Below are 14619 nucleotides of genomic sequence, written 5' to 3' on the forward strand. Positions count from 1 at the left end.
TCCATGACATGATACCCGAAATTAGTGAGTCACTGAGAAAACTGAAATTATACTGTGACTTTTACAGAATGTATAAAGTTGATTTGATATGGGTATACAAATGATTAATAAATGTGAAGATTTGTAGTACATTGGAGCTGAAATGTGTCTTCCATAGAAATGCTACAAGCAATAACCCAAGTTTGGTTAAGCTACAGGTAGTAAAATCAAAACTAGAAGCAAGTTTTTTCACTTTAGACTAGGGATAGGTTGGAATAAACTGACATTAAATGTCAGGCATGAACAAAATCTTGCAAGTTTTATAAAGATTGTGGACTTCTGCCTTTGTGATATGGTTTCCCATATAGGGCTGATTTTATTAAGGCATATAGTGATTTCATCTGTTGTCCTTGGGCTTAGAAACACATTGTAACACTACAACCTGTTGCCATAGGTCAGAGACATGTTTTATACTAATATTTTAACATGAACAATAAGCATCTGGTTACATTTTCTGTGACTTTATGTAACAAATCATATGGCTTAATGTCTGATTCCAGGAAATTTGAGCTTATAATTTTATTTCATGCATTAGGCATCATATTTGTAGATACATAGGTTCATAGGTTCTTAGGTGTATACTAGGCTAATGGCCCTACAAGCCTAGCCCATAGAAGTGCCTTGGCTTCTTACCCAATGTTAGTTGTACCTGGAGTATCTCAGGTGCATTATGCAGGGCTGCTAGTCTGGAGGTGTGCATACCCTTTATGAATATGGAGACACTACCGCCTTTGAAGCTTCGGTCTATGTTCTGGGGCCGAAAGGTGTGGAATGAGTTTTAGCCTGCTAGTGCAGGGGTCCTTTCTGCTGCTTTAAACCAGGTCTCTGATAAAGCACAAATGTCAATGTTCTCCATTTTGAGGAGTGCTTCGAGCGAGTGCATCTTGAGATTTAGACTTCTAGAGTTGAGCAGCATGACCCTCAGATTGCATTTATTTATAGCTGTTAGTGGTAATTTGGTCTTGGGAACACTGCCTAAAAAAGGCACTATAGGGGTGGCAAGAGCCTTAGCCAGTACCCAAAAACCCAGGGTGAGAGATGCAGGTCAACTCCGGCAAAGCATCGAGGTTTGTCAGTATGTCATCCGAACCAGACAGATACTGAATCCCCTTAGAATGACACCAGAAACTTAGCAAATTGTTGAAGTCAATCATTTTCTATTTGTACTGTGGTAATATTCTGGGTGATGGTAGGATGCTACTCAGCACTAGGGTCATAACTGCCTGGGCCACATAATCCAAGAGCTCTACCATGTCTCTTTTCATGTACTCCAGAGAGGTGCATATCATGTCATTTACACCCACATGGACAATGACAGTCATATTTGTACTTGTTGGGGAATGACCTGAGTGCATGTGTTATGTGTTGGATTCTGGCACCTGATAGCTGACTGTTACCTTCTCCGTATTCAACCTAGTGAGCGGGACATCAATGTGCCTCACTGTTGAGTCACCTATGATTATTGTATTGGGCAAGCTATTTTGCCTTAGGGGGCTTAGGTTGAGGGGCACACTGTGTAGGTGAGCTATGTGTCTTGTGGTTTGTGCTGTGTTGTGATGGTCGAGTGTGTTTCTGCTTTGGAGGTCCCTGCTGTTTGGGTAGATTTCTATTGAAAGCCTCCACGAAGGTGGGTATACGGTTTGTGTTTTTATGTGAGGGCTGTGATGTTGGGTGTTCTGGGAGGCTGCGTTCCATGTGGTGTGGTGCAGATGTTGACCTTCTCCTGCTGATCAGCTATTCAGGTCTTGGCTGAAGAGTGCATGGCTTCCAATTTGGAGAAATAAGTGCATCTCTCACAAGTCTGAGTGTTGTGAGGTAAGAGGAGAGGGTTGTCGATGTACATGAGGCAGTTTCTACACTACCTCAGAATGCCCAGGTTTACCAGTTTCATAGGAGAAAGCACAGGAAACTGACCTTTAGGCATGCCAGGAGGGATGGTCATCATTCTTAAGTACTGGAGCTGTTTCCTTATAGGACATCTAGTGCTGATAGCACTTACGTGTGCTACAATAATTGCTACAAAAAGCCTGATGAAGTGCTAGGTAAATAAGCTAATTAAAATGCAAAGGAGAAGAGATTTAGCAAGATCTAAGGGAAAGTTAAAGAGCAGACTTTCTGGCACAGGTAACATACTTTAAATGCAGTTCAAGCTAGCACAATTGAGTGTATAGCAACATTAAAGCAAATACAGTTAAAATAAATGTAGTTAAATGAAAAAAATGACAAATTAAGTGTAGAAAGCAGTATAACCAGGACAAATCAACATGGAGGCACTTAAAGTCTCTTTCTCCTTTCTGTTGCTCTTGTAGTCTGCAGGACGCCAAAACAGGATCTGTGGAGCTTAAACAAGTGTAAACTCACGCAAACACAGGCTTTTAAACCAGAAAGGTGAAAGGGATAGAAAAACCACCCAAATGGCCAATAAACTACAATTTCAGAGCCAGAAACCAATCCTCTTGTGGTAGATAGGCTACCTAGTGCTTACCACTGCCATTGATAAGCTGGAAGGCTTCCTTCTAACACAGAAAGGTCTGGGGAACTTAGAAACATACAAAGCAGTCCTGGATACAGGAAATCTGTATCTGGACTACTCTATTAAAAGGAAAGGCAGAAAACAAGCGTAGAAGTTTTTTTGTTTTGTTTGTTTTGCACTGGGGAACTTAGAAACATACAAAGCAGTCCTGGATACAGGAAAGCTGTATCTGGGCTACTCTATTAACAGGAAAGGTAGAAAACAAGTGTAGAACTTCTTTTTTTGTTTTGTTTTGTTTTTGCAGAAAAAAAAAACAGTTAACTTGTAGCTGGATACCCCAAAAGGGTTTAAAACTGTGCAGTTGAAGCTGTGGATGCTGTAGACCTGTATTTAGACTATGCTACTCAATTTTAAGGTTAAGAACTCAGTTAGAAAATACTCACAATGAAGTACAGATTAATCACTTATAGTCAAAAGAATAGCACTTGCAGTATGAAAAAATACAGTTAAACAGCAACAAAATGCAGTAAAATGCAATTAAACAGTAATGAATTGCAGTAGATAGCAACAAAATATAGTTAATCAGTAGATTGCTTAGAAACAATACCTCACAAATCACAACAGTATGAGACAGCACTAATAAAGCAGTGATTCAGTAGAATGTCATCAATTAATGAGGCTAACAAGCATGAATAATAAATAAATATGGCAAACAGCAACATGAAGTAGAAAGATGTACATAATATACATGTTTCTGTATATTATTTATACCACTCTACAAACTTTTTCTGCAAGCATGTGTGCTTTATCCTTTGGCTAGGTGATCACTTTTTGCCAGTTGTTCTCATACCTGTTATGTTATAGTGACAGTTGTCTCTTTCTGTTTTTGTACTGCAAATAACAAACACCTTATTATTGCTTCGAACCTTTGATGCCAAGCTATGGTCATAGCTAGTTCTGAAAGACTTGAAAAGTATTTTATTTCATGCTAACTTGATTTATGACTAGAGGAATTTTTGAACTGCTAGTTCCCTAGTTGTTTGTTGTTATTCCTTTTAAATGTACACTGTGTTCTTAAGTAGATATTTCATTGCATCACAATTTCCATTGGTAAAGTATTGAAAGGATGAATTATGTTTGACTTTGATTTTCATTTTTATTTAAAGCTGATGGCATCATGATCTGTGATAAATTGACAGAATGTAGTAATTTGTATGATGCACCCTTAATTGGATTCTGTCCCCCCTAGTTGGACTTTGTGGTATTTATACTATGTGTTCCACGCCATTTTGGTTAGCAAAGTCAAAAACTAGTCGGGCACATTTTGATGATCTGAATAATTTATCCATTGTGTGTTTTGATAGTTACAATTGGCTTAGCTTGCATTTTGATGGTCTTTTACATTGTAAGGTTTGTGAAGAAATGCTCATGCTTTGCATGGAACACGTATAAGATTGTGCCATCCCTAACTGATCTTTCTTTTGTTCTAAATTATTTGGATGTTTTCCCAGTGAATGAATAGTATACAACTGAACATTTCCAGTCAAATTTTATGAAAGTTTGACTTTAGTCATGATGTTGTCCATCAAGGGATCCCACCTGAACTAACCAAATTATACATTTTCTTGAATTTATGAGAACTGTTCACTTCTTCCCACTAAGCAGTACACTAACAACAAACAGAAATGCAAAGCTATGATCAGGAAAATAACAAATGTATCTAGTTCCCACCGGGAATCTGTACAACATGCTTTAATGGAGTGATTACAGTTCATAGTCTAATAAATCAGTTAGGCAATTATAAAAGACAACATGTCAGTGTTCTAATTTGATTGATTGTCCTGCATCTTAGGCATTAGAATCTTTATGTTTCAAATCATAAATACAGGCAACAAGAAAAATTACACAGGGCTGTGCCTTGTGTACTTCAGTTCCCAGAAAAAAGGACAAGATGTATGACATGTTTTGTAAGCATTCACAGGACAGTCGGGAAATAACACTGCATTGTGCCCTGAGATTAAAACAGTTTTAGAAGCTGTAAAGAGATAGAACTGGGCGAAGCAAAGGAGACATCATGTGATACTTACTTTCTGCAGAGACACTTGTTAGACCTAGGAAAAAAATAATACTTTTTTAATGACAGACCCGACATCTATCTTTTAAAACATATCAAGTTTCCATAATTTATAGACAATTTCAGAACACATAATTATGCATAAAAAGAAAGATTCATTGACATACATTTGTGTAATATAAAAGCCACATCATGTAATAGATGTCATATTTAAATGCAGACGTGTGTGAAAAGAGTTGCAGTCCCTACAGTTCAGTTCTTTAAGTTTTCACTCTGTTTTCTAGTGACTGCATCTTTAGCCTTTGACAAAATCTCAGTACTAACAGATTATGTTATGTTTAGAGCCATAAGATTTGTAAGTCATACACTGTTCAGCAAAAACGCATCTTTATTAGTTTCTATGTCTTATCCTTTGATCTGATGTTTTCCGTTTTTATTCTATCCTCAACTACTGGGTTCAGATCCAATCCTCGGATCCAACTCTGCTGTAAAGCTCATGGTAACCAAATAGCTCTAGAGCTCCTCCCTTACCCATAATGCACCAATTCTAAGCTACCTCAAATCTCGTTTGCCTTTCGTGAAAGACATAGTTGCTTAGCTCTCAAGCATTTAAAGAGAAAAGTATCAGTTTTTCTTCTGCAAATCTCCTACACTTAATAACTTCCTTATATGATACTGTTCTTCCTTCGTTCTCCGTTTACCAGGGTTGTTATTTTCCCTTCCATTCCTTTTCCAGTGATTGTACTTATTATTCTGTTCTTTGCCTTTCTACATTTTCATTTAGTACTTCTTTTACCATTGTTGGTAAACCTTTCCTAAATATTTTCCTCTCTTTGCTTTATAAATATATATGAAAAATCTTACATTACTTAACCTATCACTCCTTTGGTAGTTTCTGCTGTAATGGTGGAGAAAGGTCCCTCCAGATTTAAAAAAAAAAACATGTCAAGTGTTGTCATAAGCTACCACTCAGGTACTCACACATTGTGTTTATTGTCTAGGGCCACAGCATTTAAAAGAAGACTATCTTATATGCCATGGTTTCAACCCTAGAGCTATTATCAATAGAAAAAAATAAGGTTCTTTCAGATAGGAAATATCTGGGGCTCAATTCTCCAAAAGTAAATCTAATGAGACAAAGATTTCACCTCTGAAGCTTTCTACTTCATCCACCTCAGCTTCAGAGCCATCTAAGAAAAGACAAAAACTGGAACCAAGAAGATCCCAGAGTTCTTCACCCTCAGATCCAAGAAAGAAAAAAAAAACACAGATCCGACTATTTCAGATGCAATGAAAAAAACAATCAGATCAGATTGTCTCAAGTCATTTAGTTCTCCCCAGAATCAGATACTCTCCTTCCATTGACCCTGTGCCTGTCAGGATGCCATCACCCTTTTTGGAACTGCACCGGTCCAAGTCTCCTTCTCTAGCCTTGACTCATTTGTCCAGATGTCTGACAGAAGAAGATATGTAAAGAATGATGTGAAAGTTCATCTTTGTGCAGATTCAGATGGGTGTCTTGCCAGATCCTACCCCCACAGGTCAGGAGACCCATCTACCAACTACATCTCCACTGCAACCTCCTTATCTGATCCCGCTGCCTGTGAGGAGCTTTTGTTTGCATGCGAAATATGCCTCATAGAGCAATTCAAAATAGATTGTAGGTTAGCTACCTGAGTCTTCCAGCTCTGTCTGGCTTGGATTTGAAGATAGCTTTATCTTCGGATCTGAAGCTTACTCTGATTGCTCTGGATCACATTCTTAAGATCCAGATTGCTCTCAAAGTCAAAGCTTCCCATTCAGATCTAATGTCTTCAACTCTGAAGCTGTTGGATCAGTCTATGCTCCTTGGAGCCTTGGCACTAGACAGTTTGGCTCCAGCTTCATCCTCTGGGAGATTGCCTTTGGAGTGGGGGGGTGGGGCAGAGGTCCAGAAGCTTGCCTTCTTGCTGCTGGGGTCTTCTCTGTTTCTGGGGTGATTGGCCTTTGAGATGGCAAAAAGGGTATTTTCTGCTCATACAGGACAGACAGACCAAATCCCCCTTCAGATCCTCATTCTTCAGCCCTAATGTCACCATACTTAGAGCTGCATCATTCTTTAACACATGGACAGACAATCTGAGCAGGGTATTAACATTTCTTCTGATACCACCCCAGAACACACCACTGAGGAGTTCTTTAGGAAGCAGAAGTGCAAGAAGAAGCACTTGGACAATCCGTAAAATGCTGTCTCAGGGGATATGGACTTCAATGAAGGTGAAGGGTCCCTGTGATCATCTCCAGAAAACATGTCATTTGGAGACATCTTTAAGATTCTAAAACAGACAGATGGCTGGATGCCCAGCAATCCTTCATCTGAGAAGATGTTATTCCTGGAGGCTTTTGGTACTGGCATGTCTACCTCCTGGGATACTCCACCCACCAATGAGCTTACAGATCTGGTCTCTTAGCAGGCAAGGAAGGACCCTGACACAGTTGAACCCATACCAAGAAGACCAGACAAGATCCTGCCACCAGCTGCAAGGAAGGAGATTTAGAATAAAAGGGTGCCCATTGATGCCATGGTCATGGTGCCAACCACCAAAAGGAACTTGTGAAACAGAGTTATACTCTTCCTCTCTCTAATAGGGAGTCTAGGAAGATGAACATGTTTGGGAAGCCTGTCTATGCTTGAGTGACCTTTGCTTTATGGTTGCTGAATTATTTGGAAAATTTTGCAAGTTTGCAGAAGAATTTGATTAATGAACTGTGAGATCCATTCATCCGTCACTTCTCAGCTGGCTAACGTACAATCTGTTTTGAATTCCTCCATGAGGCATATTTTGCATGCAGACAAAAGCTCCTCACAGGCAGCGGGTTCAGGCATTTCCATCAGTACGCACATCTGGATACATTTATGTGATTTTGTGGAGTATTTCAGGTCTTCACTCTTCAATGCTCCTTTTGATGGCATATCTTTGTTTGGCCCCAAAGTGAAGGGCACATTATTGATGTGTGAGAAGAATGGAAAGACCCTTTCTGTAGTGGGCATACATTTGTTGACCCCTCAGAGATCCTTTTCTAAAAATCAGTGAAATGCTCAGAAAATGTGGCTCAGGAAGTCCCAGGGTCTTTTCCTGGACAAATGAGGAGAAAGTTCCACTAGGGGCAGTGGGGGAGCTCTAATTGTGAAAGCCACTCCCGTGGCAGAGGATGCCTGCAAAACCAGGGTTCCAGAGATTTTTTCTCTGACAGATCTTACCAGCATTCCTGAAAGGAGGCCTGATTGTCCTCCACTGGTGGCAATCAGTAGATGAGTAACCCTGCACCAGAGAGCCTGGCTAGACATAACAAAAGATACTTTGGTGCAGAGGAGTATTTCCAGAGACTTATATTCTATTTTCCCTTCAGACTCCAATCTCAAGAAAAATCACTGATGTTCCACCCAGCCAATGGGAAGAAGCAGCAATACAAGTACAAAAGCTGCTAGAAAAAAGAGTCATCCAAGAGGTTCCACCAAACCAGATGGAGAGTCATCCAAGAGGTCCCACCAGAAAAAGATAGAATCTGGAACTTACTCAAGGATCTTTTTAGTGCCAAAGAAAACAGGGGACCGGAGATCACTTTTGGATCTCAGCAACTTGAACAAGTCAGTTCAACTTAAGTTTCGGATGGTCACAGGTCAGTCCATTCTCCCTTTTCTGGGCAAGGATGACTGGATGTGCTTGATAGACCTTCAGGATGCGTAATATCAAATAAAGGTGAACAGCTGATCCAGAAAGTACTTAAGCTTCTGGCTGGGAGTCAGTCACTACCGGTTCAGAGTTCTTCCCTTTGGTCTCACCACAGCCTCCAGAGTGTTCAACAGATGCATGGCAGTAGTAGCAGCTCACTTGAGACTGCAGGGATTCTGTGTGTTTCCATATCTAGATGACTGACTCATTAGCACCCCAACCAGGCATCAATTAATAAAGGCAAGAAACCAGGTTCCCCAGACTTGTTCTTACCTGGAAATATCCATAAACTACGACAAGTCCCAAATGGAACTGACTCAAAAATTGGAGTTCATTGGATCACATTTTATTTTATTTTATTTTATTTATTTTATTTTACATTTGTTAACCGGGCTAGTCTGGCTGGATACAGGTCCATTTTCAGCAGAGGCCCGAGGAGAAAAGCTCCACTAATAGACTACGACAATACATGAAGACTACTTTACTAAGTAGATCAATCTTTTTAACAGAGAACAAACACAAAACAAATCAAAATGTCCAACAGAATACAGATTGTCTTGACTAACTTAAGTAGGTTACAGTAAGATTAAGATCAAAGTTCACATCATGTGGTTGAGGAGATAAATTCAGGCACAAGAAATTACAGGTGAGTAAAGGATATCTGAAGTGTAGGTATGTAAAAATTAATCATTGGTCAGAGGTAGAGGAGAGCGATGGTATTAAACAGAGTGAAAAGAAAGCTAGTAGATAGGCATGCTAAAAAAAGCAAGTTAGAAGGTAAGGAGAAAAGTTGGTAGTAAACTTAAGGGAGAAAGGGATAAGAGGAAAGAGAAAAGTGTGGGTAGAGTATGTTTAGATAGGGTAAAGGTATTTAATCAAGTTAACTGTTAAGAAAGTAAAGTTAAACAGGAGAGTGAGGTATATAGGCAGAGAGACAAGGTAAAAGGGTGAGGGAGCAGAAAGGGGGTTAAGAATGTTGGTTTAGGTAAGAATGGGAGAGTAAAGAAAGAAACATGCAGACTGTTCAGAGTAATAAAACAGTAGTATGCTCAGTCAGGATTAGAGCAGGGGCAGAGCCAGTGGATTTGTAGGTGGTTTTTTATCTGTTTTTTGAAAAGGTGGCATGATGTTAGGGAGGTCAGTTCAGTGGGAAGTTTATTCCAGTATGAACCGATAGTGTTTGCAAATAAGGAATCACCTGATTTATTATGAGATTTCAAGGTAGTAACTAATAGTTTGTTGGCTGATCTGAGTGTCTTGAGATTCTTATAAGGTGTAATGACATTATTTAGTATAGGGATGTTGGAAGGGTAATGGAGAATTTTGAAGGTGATGACTAGTTGTTGTAGGAGTATAAGGTTTGGGAGTTCAAGCCAGTTGAGTTTCTTTAAGTTTAGACAGTGGTGAGTTTGGAAGGGTGAGCCAGTGGCAAATCTGGCTATACTGTGGTAGGCAGTATTCAGTTTCTGAAGATTACTCTTAGATAAGTTGACAAAGGAGGGGGAGGCGTAGGTTAGTGTAGAGATAAGGTGAGTTTGGGCTAGGGCTACTCGGGAAGAGGCAGTGAGATAGGGCTTTAGTCTGTATAGGGCACCAATCTTTTTATTAACAGTTTTGATAGTTAAATCAATATGATGGTCGAAGTTAAGCTGGTTATCTATGGTGACGCCTAGGAGTTTGGTGCAGTTGTCAGGTTGGATGATAGTGCCGTTACAGGATGTTATAGAGAATGAGATAGGGGTGGATTTAGAGGTAGGGGTAAAGAGTAATAGTTTAGTTTTTTTGGGATTCAGGAGGAGGCAGATATGTTGAAACCAATTTTCTGCTGCAGTAAAGACTGCTTGGGTGGTGGAGTGGAGTTCTTCTGGGGTAGGAGCTGAGCAGATGAGAGTAGAATCATCTGCGTATTGGATGCATGTGGATGTAGGTAGGGAGTTGGGCAGATTGTTGATGAAAGTGGAGAAAAGTAGGGGGCCTAGGATGGATCCTTGTGGGACACCAAGAGTGACAGGGAGTAGAGTGGATAGATGGCTGTCCCACAGTACAGCTTGTTTCCTATTAGTTAAATAGGAATGGAACCACTGTAAGGCTAGAGAGTCCAGCGAAAGAGATTTTAAGGTATCAAGGAGAAGTTGATGGTTGACCATGTCAAATGCCTTTGAGAGGTCTAGAAACAGTGCGGAAGAGAATAGGTTTTTATTACGATTTTTATTTATGGTATCAGAGAAGGAAAGAAGGGCAGTAGTAGTGCTGTGGTAGGGTCTGAAGCCATGTTGAGAGTCTACAAGCAGGTTGTTATTTAAGAGATAGTTTAGGAGTTGATGGTGAATACAGCGTTCCATTATTTTCGATAGAGGCGATAGGAGGCGATAGGTCTAAAATTGGATAGTTCATTAGAGTTTCCACCTTTGTGGAGTGGAATGATGTGAGATTTTCCAGCAGGATGGAATTTTGGATTCTGTTATGGTTCTGTTTATTAAGATGGATACTGGGTATGCTATTTCTTTTGCAGCTAATTGAAGGAATTCAGCAGGAAGTTTGTCAGCCGAGGGTGTACAGGGTTTTAGTTTAGACAGTAGTTTCTGTATATAGGTAGTTGAGACGGTTTCCAGTTTTAGTGTATAGGTATTGCTGGGGATGGGAGTAGTTTGGAGGGGGGGGGTGGAGTCATAGAGCTTGCAAGTGAGTTAACAGTTTGAGAGAAGAAATTGTTAAAGGTGTTGGCTATGATGCTAGGTTGTTTTTGTGCTAAGCTAGCTGGGGTAGGTGTTTTGGTATTGCCTGGATGGAGAAGTTTATTAATTCCTGACCAGAATTTTTTTGGGTTTTGGTTGTGGTTTTGTTGGTATTGGAAGTTATAGTTTTTTTTATCTAGGATGACAAGTTTCTTTGTTTTGTTTCTTAGATGTTTGAAGGTCTGATGGTCAGTGGGGTTTTTAGTGGATCTCCATATTGACCATGATTTATTTCTCGTTCTCATAGTTTGTTTAGTAGTAGCAGAGAGCCAAGGAGCTGCTTTGGATTTGATTTTAACTAGTCGGGATGGTGCATGTTGGTTTAGAATTTGTAAGAAGGTATTGTTGAAATGCATTACTGCATCATCTATTGGGAGGTATTTTAGGGTAGACCAGTTATATTGTTTGAGTTCAGTTTGAAAGGATGACAGATTGAATGCTGTTCTATTATATTTGGTCCGATAAGTAGGTTGTTTAGGGATGTTGCATTTTTTTTTAGTGATAAAGGTAAGGAGGTGGTCACTAATATTGTCTGGGAGTATGCCTGTATTATAGGAGAGGGGATTGTTGTTGGTTAGTATCCAGTCTAGGATTGTTTGTTTGTGGGTGGATTTGTTTATTCTAGTAGGAGAGTTAATGGTTTGGTGAAAGTTAAAGAGGTTAAGGTGTATGGTGAGTTTGGGTGTAATGCAGGAGTTCCAGTCGACATTAAAGTCACCTAGGATAATGGTTTCCTGGGGAAGGTGCTAGAAATCCAGCAAAGGATATTTTCTAGGGTGTGGATGTTCTTGCCTGGGGGGATGTAGGAACATATTATGTTTATAGATTTGGTTGTGTTGATTTGGAGTTTGGTACATAGCATTTCAGCATTTCCTGGTGTGGGGGGGAAGGAGTTAATTAAAGTTAGCTGAAGTTGGGATTTAAACAGGAGGGCCACCCTCCACCTTTTTGTTAGTGCGGTCTAGTCTTAAGGTACTATATCCTGGGGGGGTGAATTCATTGTCTTTTGTAGTAGGTTTAAGCCAGGTTTCTGTGAGGCATAGGATATCAAAGGCATAGAAATCAATTAAGGCATGGAGTTGAGTGATTTTGTTGTTAATGCTATGGATATTAAGATGAGCAATTGAGAGGGAGTCTGAGGAAGAGTGTGGGTTAGCGTAGGTGGTAGTTTGTATTAGAGGGCTTGGGTTTTGGGGGGTATTGGGGCCAGGGTTGGGGTGGATATCTCCATATATAAGTAAAGGAGTTTGTGGTGGTTGTAGGGGTTTTGTATATTTGAGTGATATTGGAATGAGTCTCTTAGAGGTAGTAAGTTGGTAGCGGTGGGCTTTATGGAAGAGAGGGGGGAGATAGGGACAGGTTGCTAGTATGTTAATGTGTGCTAGTTTGGGTAGGGGAAGTGTAATAGTAGTATCTTTGTTTGAAGATGGAGTTTGTAGTAGCATGAGATTTTCATAGGAGGTAAGGGTGTAGTAGAAAAGTAGAATGTTTAGGAGAAGAAGAGGTGAGAGAAATTTTAGGGTAGAGGGCATAGTTATATAGAGTAGGAGGTTAGAGTTAATAGGGTAGTAGGGAAATAGGAGGTAAGGTTTCAAGAGAGGGTGTGGTGTAGGAAGTGAGGTATAAGATGGTGGATATAATGGACAAATTGTTATAGGTAGGTGGGTAATTAGGGGGTGTGTCTAGGGAAGTATAAAGGTAGGACCCCTGGGGGTGGGTGGGAATTGGGGGTAGGGAGGGGAGCGGAGTGAGCGTAGCGAACGGAGCGGGGAGCAACAAGACAACCAGTAGCAGAAAACAATCAGTCAGGAGGTAGAGAATAGGTGGAAGAGTAAAGGTGGGTTAGAAAGGTAGGGAAGACTTGTGTGGGATTAGTAATAAGATGCTGTAAGTGTAGAAAAAGATGGGTATACGAGAGGAAGAAAGAAAAACAAGATAGAAATCAGGTTGAACCTTAAGAAGAGCAGTAAGAATTATTAAAAGATAGTGAGAGTAGGAGAATGAGATGACAAGAGCGCCACCTAGTGGCCAGGTAAAAGAGAGAAATAAAAACAGATAAGTGAAACTGGAGGAAAAGTAAGTATAAATAGCAGGATAGGGAGGTCAGGGTAAAGACAGTAGAGAGATGTGACCGAGTGGGGAAAGAGGCCAAAAACTAAGCCTAAAGATAGGGGGGGGGGCTGCTGGTTTACCTGGGTAGGGTAAAACAAATGTCCCAGTGAGTAGTATTTAGTTAATACAGTAATAGGACATACTTTCAAAAAATATCAGGGAGGACAGTCCTTGCTTTGAAGGATGTAGCGTCCTATTCAGGATACTGGAGAATGTTGAGGTGTCCACAGGGCCTCTTAGGTTAGAATATGGATGGGAACCCTGGTGCACAATCTGTGTAGTGAGCTATAGGTAAAGAGAAGAGAGAGAAACAAGCACAGGGGAGAGAAATGGTTATTTAGTGATATTAAAGTACATAACATTTAGCAAAATCCCTTGTAAATCTTCAGCAGAGAGGTCTAATAGTCAGAACATTCAAACATTCACTAGGTTACAAAGTATCAGAGAGCAGTCCTTATTTCTAGCGTGCACACTTCGACACTACAGACTAAGTGGACTAAAATGCCAGTACAATAATTCGTCAAAGCACATTACATTTAGCAGTACCCCATTTAAGTAAACAGCAGTGATGCTTACAAAAGGCAGTATATTACAGTCAATTACAGCTTCACTGCCTCCCTCAAGAGTACAAAGTATAAGATCTCAGGTCAGAAAAGTAACCTGCAGTGCCAAGATTTTAGCCCATTTGGTTCTTCAAGCTCTAGAGTCATTGTTAGTAGTGATAATCCTAGTACTTTAGCAAGACTTTACATGAGGATTCTCCAGTGGATGCAAACCACTCAATTGTTGATACTTTACCAATTCTTGTCAACCCAAATACGGATCACTCACACATACAAAAGTGATCTCAAATGGTGGATTCAATCAGATTAGGTTGTACAAGACCATCTTTTCATCTTCCCTCAGCCCAAGGTCATAGTGACCAAGGACACTTCCCAGTTGGTGTGGGGGAGGGCATTTCTGTGGAAAACAGTCTAAGGCTGGTCCTTCAAAGAGGCTAACTTGCATATCAATGACCTAGAGATGAAAGCAGTGCTTCTAGCATTGCAGGACTTCCAAGATGCTCTCCATTTGGGGACAACTGCAGTTCAAATGGACAATATGTCAGTAGTTTGGTTCATCAACAAACAAGGAGAGACAAGATCATACCATTTGTGTTGAGAAGCTCTAAGTGTGGCAATGTGTGATCTCATCCAACCACTTTCTCATAGCAGTGCACAATCCAGGGGAAGTCCACTCTGATAGATGCCAAACTGAGCAAGTCCATTCTTCTACCTCATAAGTGATCTCTCAATAAGGATGTGTTGGAAATGTTTTTTTGTTGATGGGGCCAGCTTTGCTGCAGTCTTTTTGCTTCTCCCCTAAACAGCAAATGCAGCAGCTACTTTGCCCTAATTGCCCCACAGGGTGGAATCACCGAGCTAAGTTCTTTTCTTTGCTTTCTACCCACCAATACCAAAAACAAAACTTAAA

At 40.2% G+C, this 14619-nt stretch overlaps 1 long non-coding RNA gene across 1 annotated transcript in view; it reads right to left on the reverse strand.

Annotated features, from left to right (window-relative positions):
• Window positions 1-14619, reverse strand: part of LOC122808892 — a 319450-nt gene that overhangs the window by 5891 nt on the left and 298940 nt on the right. Inside the window, exon 4 of the long non-coding RNA XR_006365840.1 lies at window positions 4600-4623. This is a non-coding gene — a long non-coding RNA (uncharacterized LOC122808892). The remainder of the gene's footprint in view (window positions 1-4599; window positions 4624-14619) is intronic.

Source organism: Protopterus annectens, chromosome 1.part1, assembly GCF_019279795.1.
Source record: "Protopterus annectens isolate FY-2018-M chromosome 1.part1, PAN1.0, whole genome shotgun sequence".
Classification (NCBI taxonomy): Eukaryota; Metazoa; Chordata; order Ceratodontiformes; family Protopteridae; genus Protopterus; species Protopterus annectens.